This window comes from Lissotriton vulgaris, chromosome 6 (assembly GCF_964263255.1).
Source record: "Lissotriton vulgaris chromosome 6, aLisVul1.2, whole genome shotgun sequence".
NCBI lineage: Eukaryota > Metazoa > Chordata > Amphibia > Caudata > Salamandridae > Lissotriton > Lissotriton vulgaris.
The window spans coordinates 1,359,941,378-1,359,967,363 of NC_141694.1; the positions used below are offsets into that span (position 1 = coordinate 1,359,941,378).

The 25,986-nt window shown below is 49.5% G+C and overlaps 1 protein-coding gene across 2 annotated transcripts in view; it reads right to left on the reverse strand.

Annotated features, from left to right (window-relative positions):
* The window catches only part of USP34 (ubiquitin specific peptidase 34), a 2,709,276-nt gene that overhangs the window by 1,103,240 nt on the left and 1,580,050 nt on the right, over positions 1 to 25,986 (reverse strand). The gene's annotated exons all lie outside the window — the stretch shown is intronic.

Here is a 25,986-nt window from a genome sequence, read left to right on the forward strand (position 1 = left end):
GGGGGGAAGATTGAGGTAGCCAAACTCTAGGACTTCAGGAGCCAGATCGCCAGGTTGAGCTGTTGCGGGTCTGGGTGCTGAATGTCGCCATGGCTCTGCGTCAGAAGGCTGGGAGTGAGATGAAGCCTTTGATGGGGTACCACGGAGAGTTCCAGAAACGTGGTGTACCATGGTTGGCGAGCCCACGTTGGAGCAACCAGGATGAGAGTCATCGAGTGCTGCCTGAGTTTGCGTGCCACCAGCGGTATCAGAGGTGCTGGGGGAAAAGCGTACGCAAATCTGCCTGACCAGTTCATCCACATCGCATTGCCCTGTGATTGCGGGTGTGGGAACCTGGCGGCGAAGCTTTGGCATTTTGCGTTCTCCTTTGTGGCGAACAGGTCTATCTCTGGATGGCCCCACCTTTGGAAGTACGGTTGGAGTACTGATGGATGTATCTCCCACTCGTGCATCTGGTGGCTGTGCCTGCTGAGCAGGTCCGCCATCTGGTTGTCCTTGCCCGGGAGATGCTCCGCCATGAGGAAGATGTTCCTCTGAATGGCCCACTTCCACATGCTCTGAGCCAGATGAGACAGCTGCGGCGAGTGTGTGCCCCCCTGCTTCTGAATATAGTACATGGCCGTCATGTTGTCCGTCCGGATCAACACGACCTTGTTGCACAGATGTACTTTGAATGGCTTCAAGGCCATGAAGATTGCCATCAGTTCCAAAACGTTGATGTGCATCTTCCTTTGCTGTAGTGTCCATAGTCCCTGCACTGTGTAGTGGAGTACATGCGCTCCCCAACCCTGGAGAGAAGCGTCCGTCGTCAGGATAATCTGTGGCACAGGCTCCTGGAACGGTCGGCCCTTGCAAAGGTTTTGTGGATTCCACCAATGCAGAGAGTTGTATGCCCGACCGCTCACCAACACTAGGTCTGTCAGTTGCCCATGAGCCTGAGTCCACTGACGTGCTGGGCACTCCTGAAGCGGACGCATATGTAGTCTTGCGTGCGGGACGATGGAGATGCAGGAGGCCATCATGCCTATCAACTGCATGAACACCTTCGCTGGAAGCGAGTGTTGAGGTCTGAATCGTTGGATCAGCGTCTGGATACTGGCGATTCTCACTGAATTTGGCTGCGCATTGGCTGCCAGAGTGTCTATTGTCGCGCCCAGATACTGCCGTATACGGGCAGGCTGGAGATGGGATTTCGGGTAATTCAGAGATAATCCCAGATCGTGCAGGAGATGAATGGTGCGGGACACGTGGTCGGCGCACTGCTGTTCTGTTTTTGCCTGAATGAGCCAGTCGTCCAGATAGGGATAGACGTGGACGTTCTGGCGTCGTAGATGCGCCGCCACAGTCACCAGGCACTTTGTAAAGACTCTTGGAGCTGTGGTGACCCCGAACGGCAGAACCCTGAACTGGTAGTGCTGGTCTTGAATCGTAAATCTGAGATACTTCCTGTGGGAAGGATGCAGGGGGATATGAAAGTATGCATCCTTTAGATCCAACGTAGCCAGGAAGTCCCCCTGTTGAAGCAGAGGGAGTACCTGCTGCAACGTGAGCATATGGAAGTGCTCCGAGAGAATATACCAGTTGAGGGGCCTGAGGTCCAGAATGGGCCTGAGGGATCCGTCCTTCTTGGGGATCAGAAAGTACAGAGAGTAAACTCCTGTTCCCCTTTCTTGTAGTGGAACGAGCTCTATTGCCCCTTTTTGCAGCATGACTTGAACTTCCTGCTGCAACAAGTGCAAGTGCTCGCCGGACATAGGACGGCTTCTTGGAGGTATGTTTGGTGGAGTGGAAGTAAGTTCCAGACAGTAACCGTACTGGATTAGAGATTTGACCCACCTGTCCGTGGTGATGGATTTCCACGCGGGCAGGAACTGCTGGAGTCTCCCCCCGACCGGTGTTGTGTGGTCGGGGGGCAGTGACAAGACGTCACTGCTTGTTGGAGGTGGTGGACCTGGAGCTGTTGTTTCCACGTCCCCTGCCCTTGATGTTGTTGCCTCTGTAGCCACCTCTACCCTTGTTGGCGTATGAGGTCTGGGTATTGCTCTTATAGTACTGTGTGGATTGCGATGCCTGACCCCTTGAGGTGCCTCTGGTATTGGAGCGGCGAAAGGAACCACCCCGAAACTGCTGAGACTGGAGGGCCCCCATAGACTTAGCAGTGTCTGTGTCTTTCTTCATTTTTTCAAGCGTCGCATCCACCTCGGGGCCAAACAAGTGGTCAGGATTAACTGTTTGGTTCAGGATGGTTGTCTGTATATCCGGTATAAAACCTGATATCCTAAGCCATGCATGTCTTCTTAGCAACACACTAGTGTTGATCGCCCTGGAGGCTGTATCAGCCACATCCAGCGCACATTTGATGGAAGCGTTTGTGATGAGCTTTCCCTCCTGAATTAACATTTCCCCTGCCTCCTTGTACTGGTCAGGCAAGTGCTGGAGCAGTGTTTCTAGGGTGTCGTAATGAGCCCTATCGTAGCGTGCAAGTAGGGCCTGCGTGTTTGAGATGAGCCAAATATTATCTGCCTGTGCAGCAATCCGTTTCCCTGAGGCCTCAAATATTTTTGACTCTTTGTCTGGGGGAGGAGCGTCACCAGTGGTCTGTGAATTCACCCTCTTGCGTGCATTGGATACAACCAAAGAGTCCAGTGGCAAGTGTCCCTTGATGTATGTTGGATCCGAGGGCGCTGCCTTATATTTCTTGTCAATGCGTGGATTGACGACACGTGCCCGAGTGGGCTCCTTGAAGACCTCCGGCGCGTGCTTTAGCACTCCCTTGAGCATTGGCAATGTCTTGACTGACTTTTCAGCCACTGAGAAAGTGTCAAACAAAAAATCCACATCCACAGGATCTGAATGTAGCTCGACATCATGGTTAGCTGCAGCTCTCTCAATCAAAGCGTTGAAGGCTGCAGAGTCCTCCGTCGGTGAGGTTTTTGCCGCAAAGAACTGCGGTTCCTGACCCGACTGCGGGCCTTCTGGGTCGCCTCCGGCAGACCAAGGTTCATGTTCCTCCTCCGGATCCGAGTACGCCGGATAGTTGTACTCGACCTCTTCTTCGTCACCATCCCCCGCGTTGGAACGCGTTGGTGAACGCTCTAGTTCTTTTGGAGATGCCGGCGCCATAGGGGCCGAAGTACCCTCAGAGTCCTTCTTGTTTTTGAGAGGAATACGAAAATGTTCCAACACCGGCTCTGTGGTGATTTTCCTTTTGAGGAGGGACAGTTTCCCGGTATTGGCGTCGATGATGACCTCTCGACGCTCTTCCTCTGCAAGTGGCTGGAGCCGAGGCTTCGACACCACCAATAACGCTTTGGGCGTCGACACCTCCTTCGAGGGCACGCCTGCCCCATGCCTCGGAGCGAAAGCCTTTGGCGTCGACTTCGGCGGCAGGGTGAAGCGGATAGGCGTGTGCGCCTTTGTTGGCTTCAGTGTGGGCTTCGACACCACATCCTCTGGTTCAGGAACCACAGCGTCCTTCCGAATCCGTTGCAGGGATTCCGCGACCTTCTTCGTTAAGGCTGGAGAGGGCTTGACCGACTCGAGCGATTTCCCCGTTTCGGGAGTCGGGTCGGCGAGAGGCACCGTCTTCGGAGCCGACATCACCATCCTTGGCCCCGACGGCCGGAGCCGGCGTAGCCAGAGCTCTGGAATCGCCTTGACGCTTCTTCGAAGCTTTCTTCGGGTCATCGACCTCGACCATCTTCGGCGCCGACGCGGCCGCGTCGGTCGACTTCGCTTTCGGCGTCGACCCCGAGGTCCTCGGGTCGGCCATCTTGGCGCGGCTCTTCAAGTCGGCCATTTTGAATTTTTTAGACATCGACGCCTCCAGAGCCTTCTGTCCCACCAGTGCAGCTTTCACTTTCGGTTTTGAAACCGGAGGTGTGGAACCCGATGGCTTCACTTTCGTTTTCGTTAACGGGAGTGGCGCATCAGAAATGTCCGTGGCCGGGCCCGGAGGCGGGGCTGCTGGACTAGTAACGAGGTCTTGGGTAAGGCCCGAAGGCGATCCCTCGACCTGGGCCGCATGAAGGGGGTTGACCCCTGAGTCAGTTTGGGGATGCTCTTCCTCCGAGCTATCCCCCACGGTGGCGATGGCCCCATCGTCGTCCCCTACCTCGTCGCCGGCTTCGTCAAACTCCTCGTCTCCCGCGTCGTAGGCATCCCCCTCGGACGCAGGGCTAGAGTCCGAAACCTGTAGGACATCGTCGTCTTCAACAAATTCCTCGAAGATGTTGTCCGCCGGGGGCGCCGATAACTGGGCCTGGAGTCTAGCGGCCCGCCGAATCTTGAGAGTCTTCTTACACCGGAACTTCGAGCAGGCCATACACCTGGCCTCATCATGGTCCGGTGACAAACATTTGTTGCACACAGGGTGCACATCGAGGTGTGAATACTTGGAGGTGCACACCGGGCACCTTTTGAACGGAGTTCGTTCCATGTCTGGAGCGTCGAGTAGGCCCGTCCGCGCTGAGAGCACGCGGATGGGTAGCAAGAGTTCGGAGCTGAGAAACAGACAAAACCCGAACGAAAACGATACCGACGCCAAGCCTAAAGACCTTTTGGTCTCGAGTTAGAAAAGTTAATCAACTATCGATTCCGACAGAGGGAACCGAAACACATCCGAACCCAATGGCGGAAAAAAACAATCTGGGGATGGAGGCGATGCCCATGCGCACTGTAGTCCAGGGGAGGAGCCACCTATCTCGTGATACTTCGAAGACTCTTCCAGGACAACAATGTGCAATCATCCGGACCCAACACTAGGCGGCGATCTATGCACAGATATGAATTCAGCAGCCCACATGCCTCGAACCTGCTGCACCTGAAGGGCGGATCAAGGAACACCGGTTTGGTGCTTAGTGTTGTGTATAGGTGCACGTGGACCCTGGAGGTACCCACGGGGAGCCGCCTGCTGTGAGGGGGACGCGGGAGTGGTTTGCACAGCGGGATCGGACGGCCCTCTGGATTAATGCGCGGTGGGCCCTGGCGCCGCGGGCTACGACGCACTCATCATTGTGAGGGCACAGGGACGGCGCTGCAGAGGAGTCAGCGGACGGATCCACGGGTGTCGGACCAGCGAGGTGCAGTGTCCTGGTGCCTTCTCCTGACGCCTGCATAAGACGAGTTCTAGGATCGGGCTGTGCGGCCCCTAACGCTGCGGACGGCCTATCATGGGGAAACCGGACAGAACGCAGTCCAAACTGGGCATTGACCAACGCAAGTCAAAATCATCTGAAGAGCAACAGCCGGACCCCCCGGCGAAGGCTGTGGGCTCAGACAACACGCTCTATACCGGCATCAAAGACATGTTAGTATCGATGGAACGGGGGCTGCAGGAAAGTATGGCGTCAATAGGTACGAAGATAGATGCTCTCACCTACCGCATGGACCGCATGGCGGAAAGAGTTGACAAGCATGCGGAGAGACTTGACATGTCGGAAAGACGCATCACAGAGGTGGAGGAGGCCCAAACTGAATGGGACAAGGATCGTAAACAATTCTCCAGGCTCCTGCAGGTTATCCAGGAGAAGTCGGAGGATTTGGAGGCGCGCTCGAGAGGCTCCAATATCTGCATCACTGGAATTTCGGAGACGACATGAAATGATCCCTCCTGACATCGCTACCACTGGTCACTTGGTAAATCTGACTGCGTAGGATTTGCTTAGGAGACACAAGTTTCTCTGTCACCAAAGTGATAATGGCCAGTGTCCCTGTAAGCTACAGTTTCCTTCCCACTGATGAGGCTGTTGTCTGTAAAATCCCAAGTAAGTGTGACTTACAAAGAGGGCTGAAAGCTCCATGCCACCATCACAGAACAAAATAGCCTAAGAGGGTGTCCTGGCTAGGCCAGAACCCCCCTTCAGTACCCAAGGTTAACCCAACTAAATTATTGGGGGCACTACTACCACTAGTGCTACTGCTACAGGCACTATGAGCTGTAGTAGCAGTATTGGTGCTAGAATTAGAGCATATGGGCATCTGTAGGTTGCTAGCTTAGTACATGATGCACACTTATTTAAGAGATACACCTGGCATTAATTCATGCAACCCTTATGGTGATTTTAGTGGTCTTTTATAACCATAGAAAGCTCTCAAAGTGGTAGCTGTTGAGGACAGCCTCATCTTGAAGGAGTGTTAAGTAGCTTGTTTAATCATGTAGCCTAGGTTGAACGTAAAAGAACCACACAGTGTTTATATAAAAATACTTCTATTTATTACACAACACTCACTAATACATTGGTATGTATTTTACCCAGAAATATCAACACAGTACACAACAATACTTCAGTTGTAATAAGGTAAGTAGCACAAAATACAGAGGTCTTCTAGGGGGAGATCAAACCATATAGCAAGAAAGTAGAATGTGAACTGCAAAAGATCCAGAGGAGGTGTGAACATTCGGAACCACCTAAGGTAAGTACCCAGGAACCCCACAGAGAGTGTCCAGAGTGAAACACAGCTGTGTGCCCAATGGAAGTCAATGGATAAGTCGCAGTTGGAGTTTTGCAGAAGATGGACCACTCCAAGAGAACCCCAAGAATTCCCTTGGAGGACAGTAGGTGGGAGAGCCAGAGATCAGGTTACCTAAACCAGGGAAGCCAGGATCATAGGGGTGAAGAGACGTTGGAAACCTCCGTAGACAACAATGGAAGACTTTGAGAAAAGTGCCTCTGGAGAACAAGGTGAAGAAGTCTGATGGAATCCAGAGGTGGATTCTGGAAGTGAAGAACCTGCAAGCAGAGGGGACAGAGTCTGTGCCACTCAGAAATGACTAGAAGGCACAAAAGAGCAATGCCCACCGATGTCGGATGGTTCCGGAGTGCTGACGGTGAATTTGTTGCTGCAGCTGTGAGGATCGGGCAACACTGAGGAAGAAGAGGAGCCATGCACAAGCTGTCCCATTTCGGATGTCGGTGTCCGGTGGGAGCATCAAAAAGCCTTGGTAGCTGCAACTGGTGTGGAGAATGAAGAAGGAGCAACATTGGGACCAGCAAGAGGCTCACCACAAGCAGGAGAGTCAGAGCAGGCCAGAACAAGCAGTGGAGCACACTGAAGCAGGAGATGACATTCAGGAGGACCCACAGGTCTAAGGCACAGGAGAAGCAAGAGGCCATGAGCAGCTCACCAAGAAGGAAGGCCCACGGTGCAGAGGGTGTGGTGTGGATGCTGTACTTGGCAGGAAGAGATGCTGTAGCCTCTTTTAGCCCGAAGATCTTTGAAGGGCAGAGCCAACAAGCTTTGGCAATGGCAAGTCAACGCAGTGCACAGGGGTTTGATCCCAACAGTTCCAACTGGGGATACTGGCCTCAAAATTGCTGAAAGGAGATGTCAGGCCTCGAGGGAGTTGCAGAACCACCACCTGAGTTGCTGAGCCTTTCGAAGACGTCAGGAGCAGCAGACCGGTCAGCTTTGTTGTGGTGCCTTCAGATGCAGGGGAGTGACTCCTTCACTCCAAGGGTACTTACCATGGTCAATTTGGGGAGAAGGCACAGTGACTGGGGTCCTGATTAACAGGACCCCAGACAGACTACTCAAAAAAAGTTAATTACCTTCTGAAATGCTTTTTCTAGTGGACAGAGCATCTGCCAATGGATCCCTCACCTTTTAAATTATACCAATGCACAGCATTCCACTGAAACTTTTCTCCTCAGCTCTCCCACGTCAACGAGGATGTCACAATGGAACAGCTCCGGACGTCACTCTGCATGATGTCCTCCAAGACCAAAGAAGACTTAGTCAGCATGCTGAGGTCAGTTCCACCCATTTTTTCCATGTCTTCAAGGCGAAACGGACATACTAAAAATCTTTCCACAAATATACGTAGTATACAATATACAACCAGATAAGGAAATACCGCACTTTAGATATTTCCAAAATCCAAGTAACCTAATGATTTAAACAGGAAAACACAAACAATATAAGTATGAAAGATAATACAATCCATTAATTTTCTGATATAAGCAGGCAATAGAAAGACCAGTGGGACAATGAGAAATCCACAAGCATAGACTGTATTCACCAGAAAAAGTGATTCCGAAGGTAAGTAACTTGTTCGTCTGATGGATACATCAGCATGTGGATTCTTCACCTTTTGAATTGAATCCGCAAACAGTCCAGCCCTCGGAGGAGCGTACCTGCCTGCCTATGCCAAAAAACCCTCAAACACAGAACGAGGAAAATGTCCGCCCCTACTCAATTCCGAATCCAAGAAATAATGCTTTGCAAAAAGTGTGGAGGAAGACCCAAGTTGCCACTTTGCAGATATAAACCACAGGGACACCTCTAGCCAAAGCTGAAGAGGAGGATTTAGGGCTGGTAAAATGAGCACAGATAGCTTCAGGAGGATCTTTCTTATCCATGGCATAGCAAATATTGATACATAGGATTGTCCACCTGGACAACATTCTTCTGTTGACAGTTTTGCCCTTCATATTGCCCACATATTCTATGCAGAACGAAGGGAGAGGTTAGAAAGTAGGCATCGTAATGGAGTCCCCCAAGAGGAATGGCACAGGAAAGCAGCCTAAGAACCATCTTAGCTGCATGAAAAGATGTAAAAGGAGATTTGGAACGAAGAACCTGCAATTCACTCACCCTCCGAACTGAAGTGATTGCCACTAAAAATATAGTTTTAAATGCGGGATACCTTAAAGGTCAACTTGCAAAGGTTCAAAGAGTGAACCCATTAAAAATGTAATAACTACTTTCAAATCCTACTGAGGCAAAATAAAGGGAGTGAGAGGAAACCTATTAGTGAGACCATTAATGAATCTCAAATGTAGGCGATTTAAAAAGAGAGGGTTGATCTGGCAGACAAAGAAATACTGACAAGGGAGTTAATTAACCTTTAAAAATTGCCACAGCGGAAGCCTGTTGCACCAGGGAAAGAGAGAAACTCAGATAAATGGGCTTTCAAGGGATCAATCGATTTCTCTCCACACCATTTCACAAATTTAGCCCACCTACCAGCATCGACAGTTTTGGTGGAAGTTCTTCTGGCTGAAATAAAATCCACCACATCCGTTGGAAGAGAAAAAGAGCTCAGGTTGCCCTTCAATTTTCAGGCATGAAGGAGCAGGCTCTTGAGGTGGAGGTGTAGAATCTGCCACTGCCCTAAAAGGGAGACGGAGCAGAGGGCATATTGAGAGGAAAAGATGGTCTGTGTACCACACCATTCGCGGCCAAACTGAGGCAATCAATATGAATTGGGCCCGGTCTTGGCGAATCTCTCTCAGAACTTGAGGAATCAAGGGTATGGGTGAAAGGCTAAAAGAAGCTGTGAGCCCCAAACTAACTGAAATGCGTCCCTCAAAGCTCCCTGTGTCGGATATTGGAAATTGCAGAACAACGGGCAGTGTGCATTCTCGTGAGTGGAAAACAGGTCCAAGTGAGGAAACCCCCACATTCTGAAAATGTTAAGTACCACCTCCGCATGGAGACGCCGCTCGTGATCGGCCTAATATTGCTGACTGACATTGTCCACACGCTCTTTCAGCACTCCAGCCAGAAGATTTGCGATTACGCAAATCTGATGGTCCTAAGCGGAGGACCAGAGTAGTACAGCCTCTCTGCTGTGAATACAACCCTACTCCTCTCTGTTTGTTTATATACCACATTGCGGTAGTGTTATCTGTTAACAACTAAACAGACTGACCGCAAAGGGAAGGAAGGAAGCCCTTGGGAGCCAAACTTATCGCCCACAATTTCACATTGATGTGAAACAACCTTTTCTCTGGAGACCAAAGACCTTTGACCTGCAGAAGTCCCAGATGAGCTCCCCACCCTAGAGTGGAGGCATCGGTTAAAACTGTAGGCACTGGAGAAGTAGGCTGAAACGGCTTCCCGTGAGACAGGTTGACTGGAACACTCCACCATTGCAGGACCACTGCAGTGTCTCTGGAGATTCTAACCAATTCCTCGAGATCTCTGTTGTGTTGAAACCATTGCCTGTGGAGGCACCACTGGAAGGCACTCATATGCCAGTATGCATGGTTGACCAGCAGAATGCAGGAGAAAAACAGACCTAGAAGGCATAAGATATTCAGGACTGGAACAGACGATCCATTCTAACACAATGAAATAATTGCCTGAATGTCCTTAATCCTCTGTGGAGGCGGGAAGGCTCACTGCATTGTCCATTACTGCCCGTATGAACAAGTTGCGCTGAGAGGGCATCATGTGAGATTTGGGTACATTTATGTAAAGTCCCAACTGAACAGTGGTGTTGTTACCTGCAAATGATGCAACACTATTTCTGAATTTTGCTTTGACCAGCTAGTCGTCAATATAGACAAAACACAGGAATCCCTCCTCTTCTGTTAAGTGCAGCCACCAACTCCATCACCATGGTGAAAACTGAAGGTGTGGAAGTAAAGACAAATGGAAGAAGTGCAAACTGATAATGCCGAGACCCCACCATAAAACAGAGATACTTCTGATGCGACTTCAGAATAGGAATGTGAGAATACACTTCCCGTAAATCGATCAACACCATCCAGTCTTCCTTCTCCAGCACGAGAAGAACCAGTCTCAGGGCTATCATTTTGAACTCCTCCTGTTTGAGGTAAAAATTCCAAATCCTGAGGATGAGAATCAGTCGTAAACTACCATCCTATTTGGGAATAAGGAAGTACCAGGAGTAGCATCCCTGACCCCTTTCCAGTTCTGGAACTAACTACATTGCACCCTTTTGAAGCAATGACAGTAGTTCCTGCTGGAGACGCAGAAGATGCTCTTCCGAGCAAAGCCCATGGCTGGGAGGGAAAGGAGGGGGAAATTCCCAGAAGGGTAGATCATACCCCTTTTCTACGATATTTAAAACTCAGAGGTCTGTAGTGACAGACCTCCAATGAGCAGAAAATTGGCCACCCGTCCTCCGACAGGACAAGCATGCTCTAAGATGGTGGAGATAGAGCTGCTTCCCTGCAACAACAGTTGGAGAGGCAGAGGAGGTGTATGAGACTTGTTGCACCACGCTGTTGACCTCAGTCCCTTCTCCTATAGGATGTGACAGAGGATTTGTCTGCTGCTGTTGACAGCAACAAAAGGAAGGTTCTTAGAAAAGCCTTGAAACCTGCGGAACTGTCTATAGTCCCTGGGTTGGGACTGAAGTCCTAAGGTCTTTGCAGTTGCCTTGCTGTCCTTAAAACATTGCAGAACAGAGTATGCCTTGGCTCAAAACAAGCAAGATCCATCAAAGGACAAGTCCAACAATTGTAGCCTGAACATCTGGTAAAAAACCTGATTCACTTACCTAGGTATGCCTTCTCATCGCCATCGAAGACCCCATTGTCCTTGCTACAGAGTCCAGCCCAGATTTGATCACTTGACGAGCTACCACCTGAGCATCCGTCAAAAATCCAGAAAATGCCCCAGGATCTCCATAGGCAACTTTGGGTCAACCTCTTTCGCAGAATCCATGAGAGTGTGAATGTAGAATCATAAAAGACAAGTGGCATTTGTAGACTTCAAGGCCATATTGTTTGACGAGAAGACCTTCTTGGCCGACTGCTCCATCCTTTTAGATTCTCTATAAGCAGGCCTGGATGGAAAAAGACACTGCTGACAATTTGGAATAGCAAGAAGCCTAAACAACTAGACTTCTTGGAGAAGGATGTGTGGATAAAAAAGCTGGGTTCCCAGTAGCCACTTTATTTCTCCTAGCCACTGTTGTCAAAACTATAGCAGGGGACATTGGCTTCTGCCAGATTTGTAAAATAGGCTGTTAACGCCTCATTGAAAAGCAAGACTGGCTCCGATGTAGAAGCTGAAGAATGTAGAACCTTAGTGAGGCTGTTAGATTTCTGTTAAGCCGAGAGTAGCGGCAACTTCCATACATCCGTAGCATTGCACATTACCGAATAGTAGGAAGTCACCTCAGGAGGTGGTAAACCTTTAGGAGACACCAATTCCCACTCAGGAGAGGTGTCAAAACCACTTGCAGGCCATCAAAATCGGGGTCAAGATTCACCATTTCCCCTTCTTCAGCCTCCTCCTGTTCCTGCAGATATTCTGCCTCTTCCAAAAGAGACTGCGCTTCCCTACAAGATCTTATTCTCGCTATCGGCGGTGACTTTGGAACCGGTGTCGCAGGAACATCCAAGAGCCCAAGTAATGAAGCCAGTTGAGGGAGAACCGGTGACGGATTGGATCAAGACGGTGTTGAGGATGATCCATCCAAACGTCCCTCTTGAAAAGGCAATCGCGTTGGCAGTCTCGGTGTTGGTGGAGGACAATTCACCGGCACCATAGACATGAAAGGTGCCTGTGGAAAATTAGGAGGAAAAGCTCCCAGAGAATAAGCCAATGGATCCATAGGGCCCGCAGGCGCACTAGATGGAGTTGCAGCCTTTTGAAAAATGCTATACATTGCATTCAAAAAGTGAGTCGGATCTGAGCCAGGAGTCTGGAACGCTGGACTTGTCAGATATCGATTAAAGGGCTCTGGAGCCAAAATTGGAGGCACTAAATTTGGATCTGGCTGAGGAGCTGAAGTTCTTAGCGCCGGAGGTGAAGTCGCAGGCCTTGACGCTGGTGACGGAGACACCCCCGGAGAGGATATTGGAGATACCTCATCTCTACGGCATCTTCTAGGACTCAGGGACACTGACTTCAGAGCCTCATCCTTCGAGGAGCGACGCCAAGAAGAACAAGTTACTTACATTCGGTAATGATGTATCTGGTGGAGACATAGTCTAGCCGCAGATTCCTTAACTTGTGAATTCTCCCCAGGCGTCAGATTGAATCTGGAAAATGTTTTCTCAGCAGTACCTCTGTGCACCGGGGGAGTGGCGCAGCATGGCCCCGTACGACGTCTACTCAAGATATAAAGTCAGTTGTGGCGTATAAGTCCCCTCTGGTGCGCTGGCATTCGCTTATTCTGTGGAACTGCAAGCGCAAAACATGGAGACACATAGAAACTAGCTGTGGAAACAGTGTGCTAATAAGAGAAAAAATGTGTGTAACAACTAACGAAAAAGGGAAAAGAAGGGTACGATAATCCCAGAGAAGACCACTGAAGAAAAGGCCAAAAAGTCAATGAAGGACAAACCATGTAGGTTAGTGTTCAGAAGCACATGACACAGTACACGACAAAAACACCTCATACTCCCCTAACCCTACACAAGGTAGGAAGGGTGGAACTCCTTTGACGATGTACCAAGAGGAAAGGGTGGAATAGAACTTCATATAAGGTCATAAAGACCAGATCGAGAACCCTGCCCCAACAGAGGCAGAATAAGGAAGGGGGGCACTCCAACATCAATGGTCATAGAAACAGGACATAACTAAAATAAAAACTCCGTCATTTGTGGAGCAGGCATAATGGGAGGGGCATTAAGGAATCTGAAGCTAGACTATGTCTATATATGGATCCAATTAAAGAAAGGCTAATAGGCCCCACTGGAACGTGAGTACATGACCAGTAGAAGAGGCAGAGGGGTCTGCAATATGTATAATAGAGCAGAGTCAGAGTCAGAGTCAAAAACACTTTATTCGATTATTTTAAAATCATAAAAGTATGCTATACAGTCACATTAAATCATCAAAAACACAAGTTGGTAAAAAGCAGTTTTAAAAATTATTAAAAACAAGGGTTCAATGTATACACATCTTCATTGGTGATCATGGTAACTATACATTCAATTAATCACAGTTTACAGAATTTTAAGACCATAGAGAAATGTGCAAACCTTACAAAATATATAAATTGAGATTTACTACAGTTCTATTTACAATTTTTTTTTACAACCATAGAGAAATGTGCAAACCTTGCAAAATTCATAAATTGATATTAACTGCAGTTCAGTTGTTACAAAACTATTAACATAAAATTATTTTGGTCATTCATCATTTCCCAAGATGTAGAACTAAAGACGGCCGAAGTCTATTTTGCCTGGACCGTATTGAGACTGTCAAGAAGTTAGCTACCCCATACATTACTAGTGGTGATTCCATAAGCTGCAGGTACAATAGAGCCGGTTTTACCTGCTTAAACTCTTTATCCTTTAGTATTGGCTTAATAAATTTTTCCCTGCCACTCTTAAAAAAGGGGCAGAAAAACACAAAATGCAATATGTCCTGGTCAGAAAAGTCATCACATTTGCAGGGAACATTCTCGTGAGGCTTACACCACTTAGCATAATCTCCCAGCAGAAAGTAAACTTGGTTAAAGCGAAATTTTGTAAGGAGCCACCGATGAAAAGGTTTATTAACTATCGTCAGGTATGGTTGTATAGATAACGATGTAATCATCATGTAGTGAGACCTTAGAGTTGGCTTCATAATTTCACTAGCCTCTCTTTCTGCTTCCTTTTTCTTTACAAAGTGTATCTTAACCCATTTAATGTCCTCTCTTATCAGGCTCTCAGGGTTTGTATATAAATCAGGGCGGCCCAGGTATCCTGCTGTTGATTAAATGTGTGTTAACCACCCAATCTCAGCCACATTGTCCCGCCCCATACAATCCCTGATGATCTTGTGGTTTAAAGTTAAATCTGGATTGAGCCATGTTCTAATACATGACAAAAGCGGGGCCAAGGACAGCGTGTCTTCAATGTACCCCATCCCCAATTCCATGTGGACTGCAAAAGCTGGTGTAGATTGGGGGAGGCCCATAAGGGATCGCAGGAATCTGTTTTCCCCTCTGTATCTGAGCCAAGTTTTTAAAACCCCATATCGAGGCCCCATACCTAGCAATGGCCAGGGTTTTGGCTCTATAGATGGACAATATAGCCTCCGCTGGTATCCCACCCAGTCGTTTAGCAAAACCCAGGATAGCGGCCGCTGATCCCTTTACTGCCGCTGCTTTGCTAGAAATTTGTGATGCCCACGACCCTTTCTCATCAAACACCACTCCTAGGTAGGTAAAAACTTTGACTTTGGAGAGCACTGAGCCATTACAGGGGAGGGTTTTTATACTATTCTTGCGTTTGCCCATTGCCATTACAAGTGATTTCTCTATGTTTACTAATAGATCCAGGTCTCGCAAGAAAGCCCCAAAGGAATTGAGTAGGTGTTGTAAGCCATTTGGGGTTCTTGACAACAACACCGTGTCGTCTGCATATAATAGAACCAGCATCAAGGAGCCACCCATGCGCGGTACATCAAAGATGCCCCTTCCAGAGACTTTCCTAATGAATTAATATATAGGGAAAAAAGCATGGGGGCCAAAATGCACCCTTGGCGCACCCCCTTCCAGATTTAAAAAATGCGGTACGGTTTCGCTCTTGAGTCATGCGAATAGTCGCCCTCAGGTCTCTATGGAGTTGCGCCAAAAAGTTCACAAGTGCCTGATCTAGGCCCCTATCCAGGAGTATTGTCCACAGCTTTGACCTATTAACTAGGTCAAAAGCTGTGGACAAGTCCATGAATAGAGCAGTGAGCCACCAGATCGAATAACCAGAGTGTAGAATCTATCTAGGTTAAAGAATGTGTCCAATAAAGTATCTGCACAGGCTGTACCGCACCCCTGCTCAGCTCCACAGTCTCGGGCTCATTCCAAGGGACACTTGCATGCGTTGCGCTGCCCCTGCCGCAGACTTTGCACATTTAGCGTGGTTATGCCCCAAGGTCTCTGAATGCTGGCTGGTTGTTAGTTCCACCATTTCTGACATTTCTAGTGCCACAGTGCATCCCGACCCTCCTCTGTGCCTCCTTGGTTTTGTAAAATTCTGTCCTGATGCTTCCCGACGCCTAATTTCGATGCTGCTGGTCCTGGCTAGGCGCAGGGTGGACATGTGTTGGGGTCGTAGACCTGCTCCAAGGGTTGAGAGCTGGCTGGAGGACGCTCTCGGTGTCAGACTCTCTTATCTGAGTCCTGGGATTTACTGCCTGCCAAGTCCTGACCTGTTGATATTTGGGGGCCTTTGGTTACCTATCTCTTTTCCCGCTCTCACTCCAGTGGTGCTGCCTCTCCTGCGCTCCCCACCGGCCTTGTGCCTGCGGCAGCCGCCGGGGCTGGTTGGTGACTGCCTCCTCCCTTTCTGTTGGTGCCCCGCCCCTCGGCACTCCACCCTGATGTTATTATCCTATGTGTGCCCCCCTTTGAGGGGAGGGACCTGTGTGTAGTGGAGCTGTGATCTCAACCTTCGAGTATTTCCACTCGCTGTAAGATGTAGTCTACTTGTTACCAAATGCTTGACTTGATTTGTACTCTGTCGTTTTGTGCTGCTATGTTGCACAGCGTAATGTGTCTGACTTGACTTTCCTCGATAAAGGTTTTTGAAAGAAAAAAAAATGTGTTCACTAGAGAAGCCAGGCAAACCGCTAAGTGGGAAGAAGAAACTAAGATATGAAGAAAAAGTGAGAACGGAATCCATCCAAGCACAATATTGTAAAGTATTGCGTGCACTGTGTATATCTTTGAGTAGGAGATATCTGTATAGGTTAGTGAGAGTCTTATAATAAATACACTGCATGTTTCTTTTTCACTTAATCTCTACTTATAGGAATATGTTCTGGTAAAACAGGCTTATTTGAACTCCTTTTGAACTAAGCCTCAAGGCTACTCTCCACAGCTACCAGCTAGAAAGCTTTCTAAGAATGTCTAAGACCACTAAACTCAACACACGAGTTGTCTGGATTGCTGCAAGGATCCCACTTAAATAAGTGTACGCTATATACCAAGCCAGCTTCTCACAAGGTGGCATAGCGCAACATTGGCGTGCTCGACCAAGTCCACAAGGAGGAAACAGTAGAAGGGGAAGAAAGATCTAAAGGAGGTAATACGTAAAAAACTTCAGCAAACAAATATGTCCCAATTGTGACAATCAGAGGATAGAAGGAGAGTGAATGTAGAGAAAAAACTGCATATGTAGTAAAGTAGGATCTGCTTACATGGTCACCCCACTTTTTGCTGGTTTCATTATGTTTTTCTGACTAGTCTGACTGGGATTCTGCTATTCAGGTCCCCACTCTCTATACTTCTTCCCTACATTGGAGATGGTGAGCACTTAGGTACCCCTCCAGATTGGCTACTGGTGTACCCTTTTAAGTCTCTAGTATAAGGTACTAAAGTACCCAAGGAATGGATACAGCAGAGGTCTCACTTGGGCTGAAGCATGTATTATGCCACCCATGAGAGACCACTCAAATTGTGACTCCAGGCATGCCATTGCAGCCTGTGTAAGCTGGTGCTAGCACCACTTACAACAGATATCGGTTTCCCTATATCTGAGGTCACAACACTTAAAAACTATAAGTCACCCCTAATGAAGGCCTTTCAATCCTGAAGGGAGGGTGCTGGGTCCTAAGTGTGAGGGTGCCCCTGCATGAGCTTTTGTACCCCTACAACCTTCGGAGTCCATTCTCATGGGTTCTATGTGCATCATCTCTAACAAAAGACAGGGACTCAAACAATCCAAAGGGGTAGGGTACCAGAAGACAAACTGTCAATAAAGTTTCCCCTTTGGGTGAACTTATATGCTGACCACAATTCGGAACTCAACGTGCATGCAAGCAAATAGTTTCAATACCACAAACTAGAAGCAGAAAATGATAAAAATGATACAGTCATACTAAAAATGTACATTTTATTTTGGTAGATTAAAAACAATATAAGAATCATTATATGACATCATAAAAAATATACAAACAAAATGGGACAATACATAAGGAAAATAATTCCAATTAAAAAGAGGAAAATACACAGGTTATCAAAATACTTAAATCCTACTCCAGGTTGTATATTTAAGGTTCACAATCAAAGGAGTTTTGCTGTTCAATTACTCAGTGTATCTCCACTTAATAATGCATCAACGCGTTTCGGTTATGGCAGTAAATTATTCCAAGCCAAAAACCTTCCTCAGGATTAAAACTAATAGTATCCCATTATAGACAAAGTATCTTTTAAAATCAAAGAATTGACTGAATCTACGGTGCTGCAATAAGTCAGCTATTTACAGCTAATTCCTCCAAATTTCTAAGTATGCGTGTAAATATATGTCCTGCGTCCCGAGCGCGGTGTTGAGGACGCAGGACCCCACGTTACCGTTCGGAGATTTTATCAGCAGACTGCGGGCGGTCTGGCTGCCTTGAGAACAGAAGGAATATCTCTGTCTCTATAATAACGGCGCAGAAAAATAACAGCGAACGAGGTGCAGTGTATATTTACATGCAGTGAATGCGAGGTGCAGTGTATATTTACACGCATACTTAGCAAATTTGGAGGAATTAGCTGTAAATAGCTGACTTATAGCAGCACCGTGGATTCAGTCCACTAGTTTAGTATATGGTTTGGTCTCCCCATGGAGACCACTGTGTATTTGTGCCATTTACGAGTTATATTTGCTAAGTATTGTGCGTATTGTGTTTATATCTCCGGGTAGGAGATAATACAATTTGTTATTGAGTGTTTGTAATAAAATACATATTTTTATAAGTACACTGTATGATTCTTTTTTCACTTAACCTATACCATAAGATTAAGTAATGGTAAACAAACCTACTTTACACTCCTTCTGGACTAAGCCTGAAAGCTGCTCTGCAAAGCTACCACTTCGAGAGCTTTCTAATGTTGTCAAAGATCACTAAAATCACCTTAAGGGTTATCTGGATTAGTGCAGGGTGCTACACTTACATAAATAAGCACCATATACTAAGCCAGCCTCTCACAGGATACTTTGATATGTGACAGAACTCTCAAATGGGGGATAAGTGACTTCCAAAGGAACTGAACAAGGAGTACGAGTTACTTACCTTCGGTAAAAATGTATCTGGTAGAGATGATTCTAGCTGCAGATTCCTTAACGTAGAATTATCCCCAGGCGTGAGACTGGATCTGGAAATTTTTCTTTGCCACAGCATCTCCGCGCACCGGGGGGGCGGTACCACGTGACTCCGGCCTGACGTCCGCGGGCGTGACGTCAGCGAGGTCACATATGCCCTACATCGGCGCGCTGACATCAGTTTTCTTCGGAGAACTTTTACGCGCCACAACGCAGAGCCATCACAAACAAAAACTGTGAGAATATGGGAACAGTGTGCCAAACAGCAGATAAACATGAAGGAAAGAAGCGAATAGAGAGGAACAGCACCATTCGGGGAAGTGCCAGGCACTGTGACACCGAAAGTCATAGAAGGGAAGAGCAGAGCGCAACTACCGCAAAGTAACCTTGGAAGCAAATACAACATTCTCCCCGGAGACAGAAAAAACATGCGAAAAGTTTTGCAGCAGACGAAAGAAGCCTACAACCACAGTCCATTAACAGTGAAGGACAAGAAGTCCAGAACAGAAGAGTAACGACAAATCACCCTAAGACAACACCATCAAGGAGAGTTGCGTCTCCTGAAAGGAGCTAAGTGCTGAGGCACAGCCAGTAGACCCCAACTCAGAGGACTGCACATGAGTCAGAAATTTCAAGCAAGGAAAAAAAGGGGGAAAGTATGAGAAGGCCCCACTCTGGAAACATCAGAGTGTAGGGATGCAGAAGTACACATGAACCTACCAATTAAGTACCAGAAAGGAAGGAGTGGATGCAAACACACAGAACAAAGCAGGGAGGAAGTGAAAGAGGGCACTCACAGAAGACAAACCACCCAGAGGCAGGTGAGTACAGAAGACCAAGCTAATGGTTCTCGTAGAACAGGGAGGAAGGGCGGGTCGTGAAGGAATCTGCGGCTAGAATAGTCTCTACCAGATAAATTGTTACCTGATAGAGACTACTAGCCGCAGATTCCTTAACGTAGAATAGATACCCTAGCCATACCGAGAAGGGAGGAGGAGGGCCTGCGAGAGAGCCTCCCAGTAGGAAGAAACACAGGGCCCCAGCAGGGGATGTGTAAAGGGGACAAGAAGGGTAGCCCAGCCCCACCAAGCAGAAGGAAGCAAGGACGAGATAAAGGGAGGCCAGGATACCCCAAGCCCAACCAAGGTGCCAGGGACATCCGCCAGAGAGATAGAAATGGAGGCAAAGCCCTTCACAGGAGAACACACAGTGAAGGGAACGGCTGAACCAGGCTCAGACTCGAGTTAACGGTCAAGGAAGGAACAGCTCAACAGCCAAAAAAGCAGGCGTGAGTAGAAAGATGTAATCTCGCAAGGATCCAGCAGAACAAGAGGCAGGAGCAAAAGAGCACACACCAAGGCCCCCCGCCGTGGACCAAAAAGAGCAGGAGTAACCAGCCGGCAACTGGAAAGTACCATGAAGCCGGGAGCCAAATCAAGCCGAGCGCAAGACGAAGGCAAAGGCCAGAGAAGTCCAGAACGACCCCAAAAGGGAGACCGTTCCAGACAAAACCGACCCACGAAAAGAAGTGGGACCAGCCAGAAGAAAGGAGAAGTATGGAGGACAGACAAAGCCGTCCACCAGAACATGGGAAGAAATTAGGAAAGCCAATCCCCCCTGGAACATCAGACAGAGGACCAGGCCGAAACGCCTGACAAAAAAGGGCGGAAACACACAGCGCAACGCCGCAGAAGGCTTGCCAAAGCCGGGCCAGCGATGCAGAGGATACTGAAAAGGACAGAACCTGGAGCAGTGCAAGCTACGTCCAGACAAGAGCAAAGAAATGTCACTCGCGGTATACAGTAACGCCAGGAAAGACAAGGAACCCGCAAGGGTGAGTCCACACCCTTCCAGCGTAGGACAGAGCTATACATCAGCTACCAGTACCCCACGAAGGGTAAGAAACGTCCCAAAGAAAACATGGGAACCACTCTTAGGGAAAAAATCCTGCATCAGAGAACAAGAACATATGGACCTGCGGTTAGAACCACAGAGGGCTTATTAGTCAGCCAAAAAACGACACCTGCCAAAGGGCTGAACCAGCAGCCAACAGAAGATAAGGGCCAACCAAGGTACCCCGAAGGCACGTCAAACCACACAAAACATATAAACGCACCACTCAAAACGCCAGAATCCAGGAGCAGGTGGGATAGCACCTCCCATCAAGCCCCGGAGGAACAACAAGCCACTACGGAGGGGAAGGAGGACGGAGCCCGACAAGGAGATGCTGAATGGCAGAGTCCGCATGAGTATTACACAGAAGGACCCCATCAAAGGGCAGGTCAACCAGACGCTCCCTAATGTTCTCAGGAAAAACAGCATCCCGCAGCCAAGCATGGCGACGTAGAGCCACAGAAGTGGCCATAGCAAGGCTGAGAACATCAGCCACATCCAAGGCCACACGGAGAATGAACGCTGCCAGTTCCAGACCGTCCAACACATGGTGCCGTAGATCAGCGCTGGCACCCTCATGGGAAACCTGAGAAAGAAGGGACTCAGCAGATTCCCACTTGCTGGAGGTAGCCCTGGTCAAAATACAAAGAGTGTTGAGCGCCCGCAAGGCATCACTGGATGAAGCGAAGATGTTACGCCACCATGAATCCAACCACAAGGTCTCCCTAGATGGAGGAAATAACACCACAGGCAAGGATGGAAATGCTGTCCACAGAAGAGAGCCTTGAGTAGAAGGGTGGAAGGAAAGGCAGACTGGATCATGCAGCGCAGGACGATGGTGGTGCAGGAGCGTCTGAGGCACAAGATCTTCTGTGGCAGGACGCTCTCAAGCCCCCAGAAGAGAATTGTGGTGCGACGCTTCAAAAAGGAAGGAACAGCTCCCGTCCACCAGAGCCCTGGTGCAGAACCTCCAAGAGATTATCTGTAGGGAAAGGGGTGACAGACTCGCCCATCCGCAAAATGCCAGCGGCTGTGGAAATAGCCCGAACAAAGGCGACACTGGCCTCCGTAGGGCACCACAGGGGAAAAAGCAATTAATTTGTGGGCGACGGCTGCAAACTGAGCCATCTGTCCTAAAGTTCAGCTATAGGGGAAAGCGGCCAGCCCCGGAATGGAGTGAGGTCCACGGACGAGTGGGGGACCTGAGGGGCACCGGGGGAGGGTTAAGAAGCCGGTTGAGGGTACATCCGCGGACTGCGGAAATTAAGGCTTGATGGCTTAGGCCGCGGGGATGGCTAGGAGCCCTCCCTGGAAGATGCCAGTGAAAAGGCAACAATGCAGTGCCCCGTCTCCGGAGAGGAAGAAACCAGCAGATGACAAACCTCCGGAGAGGAGAGACCCTTTTCAGAAGACGAATCACGGACCCGATGACGGCACAGCGCCGTGGAATCCGCCACAGGCCCCGGCCTCGACGCCGACCGACGCCGGAGTGGGCATCGGCGGTGGAGAGTCGACCTCCTCCACCACGTGCTCCCCAGGAGAATGGGGCGGGGTCGGAGCCGGTGCGGCTAAGGAACTCCACCGAAAGGGCGCCGGCTCGACCTCACTCGGTGCAGCCGCCCGCGGAGAGGATCGAGAGGGACTTGGGAAAGCACCCCAGGTCCCAGCCTCCACCCGCGGCACCGCCATGGCAGGGGAGGAACGCCTCTGGCGCAAATACCACACCGGCTCGCCCTCTGGAAAGGCAGCCGCCTGCTCCGAGGGCTGAGGGGGGACTAGCCCTGAGTCCTAGTGACCTCCTGCAACACCACAGGGAACCCCGTAGGCATGAGCGTGAGGCTGGGACTCCAAGGGTCGAAGATCAGAGACAGAAGGACTACCCCTCGACGACACCATTCTCCTACAACCTGAAATCAAAACCGTCAGCGCCGGGGCCGTTGCCGCCTCTGCGGAAGGCCCCTCTCGAGGCAAGAGATCCTCGGCGGAGGGGCCAAAGAAGCCTGCAGAGCCGCAGCCTAGGCTGTTATTTGGGCCCTAGTCGCCCCGATGCCAGGAAACGGCTGATATGGTGGCGGGGGCGCACAACCCGAGGGGAGCCCGCACCCTCCGCCAAACGAGGACAAGACCTCGGAGACAAACTACAGCACCAACCAGCTGGCGAGCAACGCCCTTGGGGCCATGGCCCGGGGCAATGCCGCAGGTGGAATTGGTGGTTCCTGGCCTCCGAGGTAGGGGACGGACGCTGGGACGACACCGACTTGGACAAGCAGGCCGACAGCAATGTCATCCGATGCTCCCACTGGGACTTCGGTTTAAGGTGCTGACAAGCTTTGCAGTCCGTAGAGTCATGGTGCTCGCCCAGACACCACATACATATCGGGTGAGGGTCCTTTGCAGATATCTGGTGTGCACACTCCGTATACGACTTGAAGCCCGAACGCATTCGCACACTGTTCCACAAACCAAAAAGTGAAAAGGAGGCCTGAAAACAGGTCAGGACACGATCCGGATCCGTGTTGCACACGGAAAAGAGAAAAACTGATGTCAGCGCGCCGGGGTGGGGCTTATGTGACCTCGCTGACATCACACCCGCGGACGACATCAGGGTGGAGTCACGTGGTACCTCCACCGGCCCGCGGAGATGCTGTGGCAAAGAAAATTTTCCGGGATAATTCTACGTTAAGGAATCTACAGGTAGTAGTCTGTATCAGATAACCAGGTTTCCACCACAATAACAGGACAGGATAACAATCCCTGAGCCACAGCCTAGGGACTGAAGAAAGGGCAATAAGCCTGAGTGGCCAAAATCACACATCTCACAATATGCTAAAGGGAATTACGAGATAAGCGATTCACAAAACAATCGCATCCGGAGAAACCCATAGGCCAGAAGAATAAGACCCTCTGCTGGGTCTCCAGACAGGAGGCTAGTCAGCAGCACCAGAGACCAGGGTAAAGACACTGAATTGGCGATCAATGCCACAAAACTCATATACGGTGTTGTAATAACAAGGGGAAAAAATGGGGGGGGGGGGCAAGCTATGGATCTGGCCGTCCCTGACTGGCCCGAAACCTGCATAAGGTTGCATCTACTTGGGCTGTAAAAAGATGAACCCCATCAAATGGCATGTCAAGCAAGGCTGTCTCGACAGCTTCGGAAGATCCAGAACCCTGAAGCCAGGTTTGCTGGCAATATGCCACAGCAGATACCATGGCTCCACCAATAGAATCGGTGGAGTCCATTCCACACCTGATGAGCAGCTTAACTGCCTGACAACTATCGAAAATCAACTGGGTCAACTCGTCCTTCTTGGCATCTGGGAATAAAGGTAAAAGCTGTGCCAAGGAGTCCCACAGGCATAGAGAAAGCGTCCTAGGACGAGAATCGTGTTGGTGGAGTGTAAAGCTGCACTACAGGAGCAAAAAAAAGTGTTTTTCTCAAGAATCCTGTTTTCTGTACTTTTTGTCAAAGGGGAAAGGGGAAGGTTCTCCATTTCAGGGGACACAATAATATCCTGGACAACGAAGCTGCTGTAAGTCAGCTGTCGGTTAAGGCAAGTGGGGTCAACTGGGGCAGGATGGTAATTGCGGGCAAAAGTGCAGTCCACTGGTACACCCGACTCAGGTTTTGCCCATGCTCCTAATAAAATATCAGACAGTGCCTCACAAAAGGGGAGTACTGGTTCAAACAATGGAGGAAGAACCTCAACAAGAGTGTCCCTAGCCTTCTGCACTGAAGGTTGAGTGAGATGTAAGACATCAGCCACTCTTTTAAAAACTTCTGTAAAAGAAGAACTAACTTCGAGGAGAGGCCAGGAGGGGATAAAAGAGAGGAAGCAGGGGATGAATCCAGCCTGCTCACCACCCAGCTCAGCAATCCAGCTGTGCAACATAGTAGGAGCTACAAGCATTGGATGCTCCAAGGGGGCTATACCCTCGCATTCTTCCCCCAACTGGTCCTGTGAAACCTCCACAGAAACCATTGGCGCCCAAAATGGCTCCATAACCAGCATCGGATGGCACCAATAGGGTACTGTACAAATGTCCGTCTGGGAAGGGGAGAAAATGTCAGTCAACTTTGGCACAGATGCAAGGAGCCGAGGCAAAACCAAACCTACCGAGCGCAGAGCTGTGCCGTGCACTGACTCCGGCTCCGAGTCTTCTGGCGCAGTGGTCATAGGCACCAGCAGAGCAACTGACATTGCTTCAGAGCCAACCGACGTCACTAGTGGAGATCCCGAAGGATCGTGCACTGAATCCTCTTTGTGCGAGACTGGAACTGCTAGTGATGACACAGTTACTGTACCAACAACCTCCTTGGGGGCCACAGATGCTCCAGAGGGAGATGACAGGCTCAAAAACAAGAAGGAGAGCCTTGTAGGACTCCTGCATCTAGTTTCAGGTTGCCCCGGTGCCAAGAAAAGGTGGGAGGCACGGGAGCAACTTCAGATCGGAAGTTGGACTCACCACGATCCAACCGGCTAGTCAAGTGAGCCACAGAGGCCCAGGACTGTGATCTCTTACGACACTGCTTGCCATGAGAGGTAGCAGGAGACTGGGACACTTGCTGTTGACCATAGGGAGAAGAACAGCGCTCATGGGAATGACCCCTGGCTCGGGAGGATGACTGACACCTCAAGGAGCTGGAGGTCTGCAACATCGGAAGTTTCATGCGGCGCTCCTGCAGGGCCCTCGGCTTCAACCACTGGCAGGCATCACACTCGTCTGTGTCGTGGTGCTTGCCCAAGCACCACATACAGAAAGAATGTGGGACCATACCAGACCTTTGACAAGCACAGGACTTAAACCCAGAGGGCATTGGAATTTAGCCCTCAATTTCAGACGAGAAAAGCTTGTCACAGCAAACCGAAAACAGCTAGAGATATGCTAATTCGGATCCGTGTGCAGGGCAGAAAAAGAAGAAACTGGCATCAGTGCGGCAGTAGGCACTTGTATGGCTCCACTGACGTCATATCTGGAGTCGACGTAATTCGGAGCCATGCAGCGCAGATCTGCGAAGCACAGAAGTACTTCTGAGAAAGTGTTTTCCGTATCCAATCATGTGGGCTTAGCATTGCCTCTGCTGTAGAGCCCGGCTAGACTGTTACTACTCTGCAGGCCTTCCACTGGCCAATAACTCCATGCTACTCCCTACCGGAGATGAGCTCACACAGCACCAACTGAGAAGCATGTGCTTGGAGACAATGGGAGATTTATGCCTGGGGCAAAGGAAGGGTATTCCTATCCATGCAAGACGTACAGAACAGCACTTGCTGTACACTGCTTGACATCTTACTCCACAATCGATTGCACAGCGCCTGCAAAGTGATGCACAGCTCCTTTCCCCATGAGACTGAGATCTTGCAAG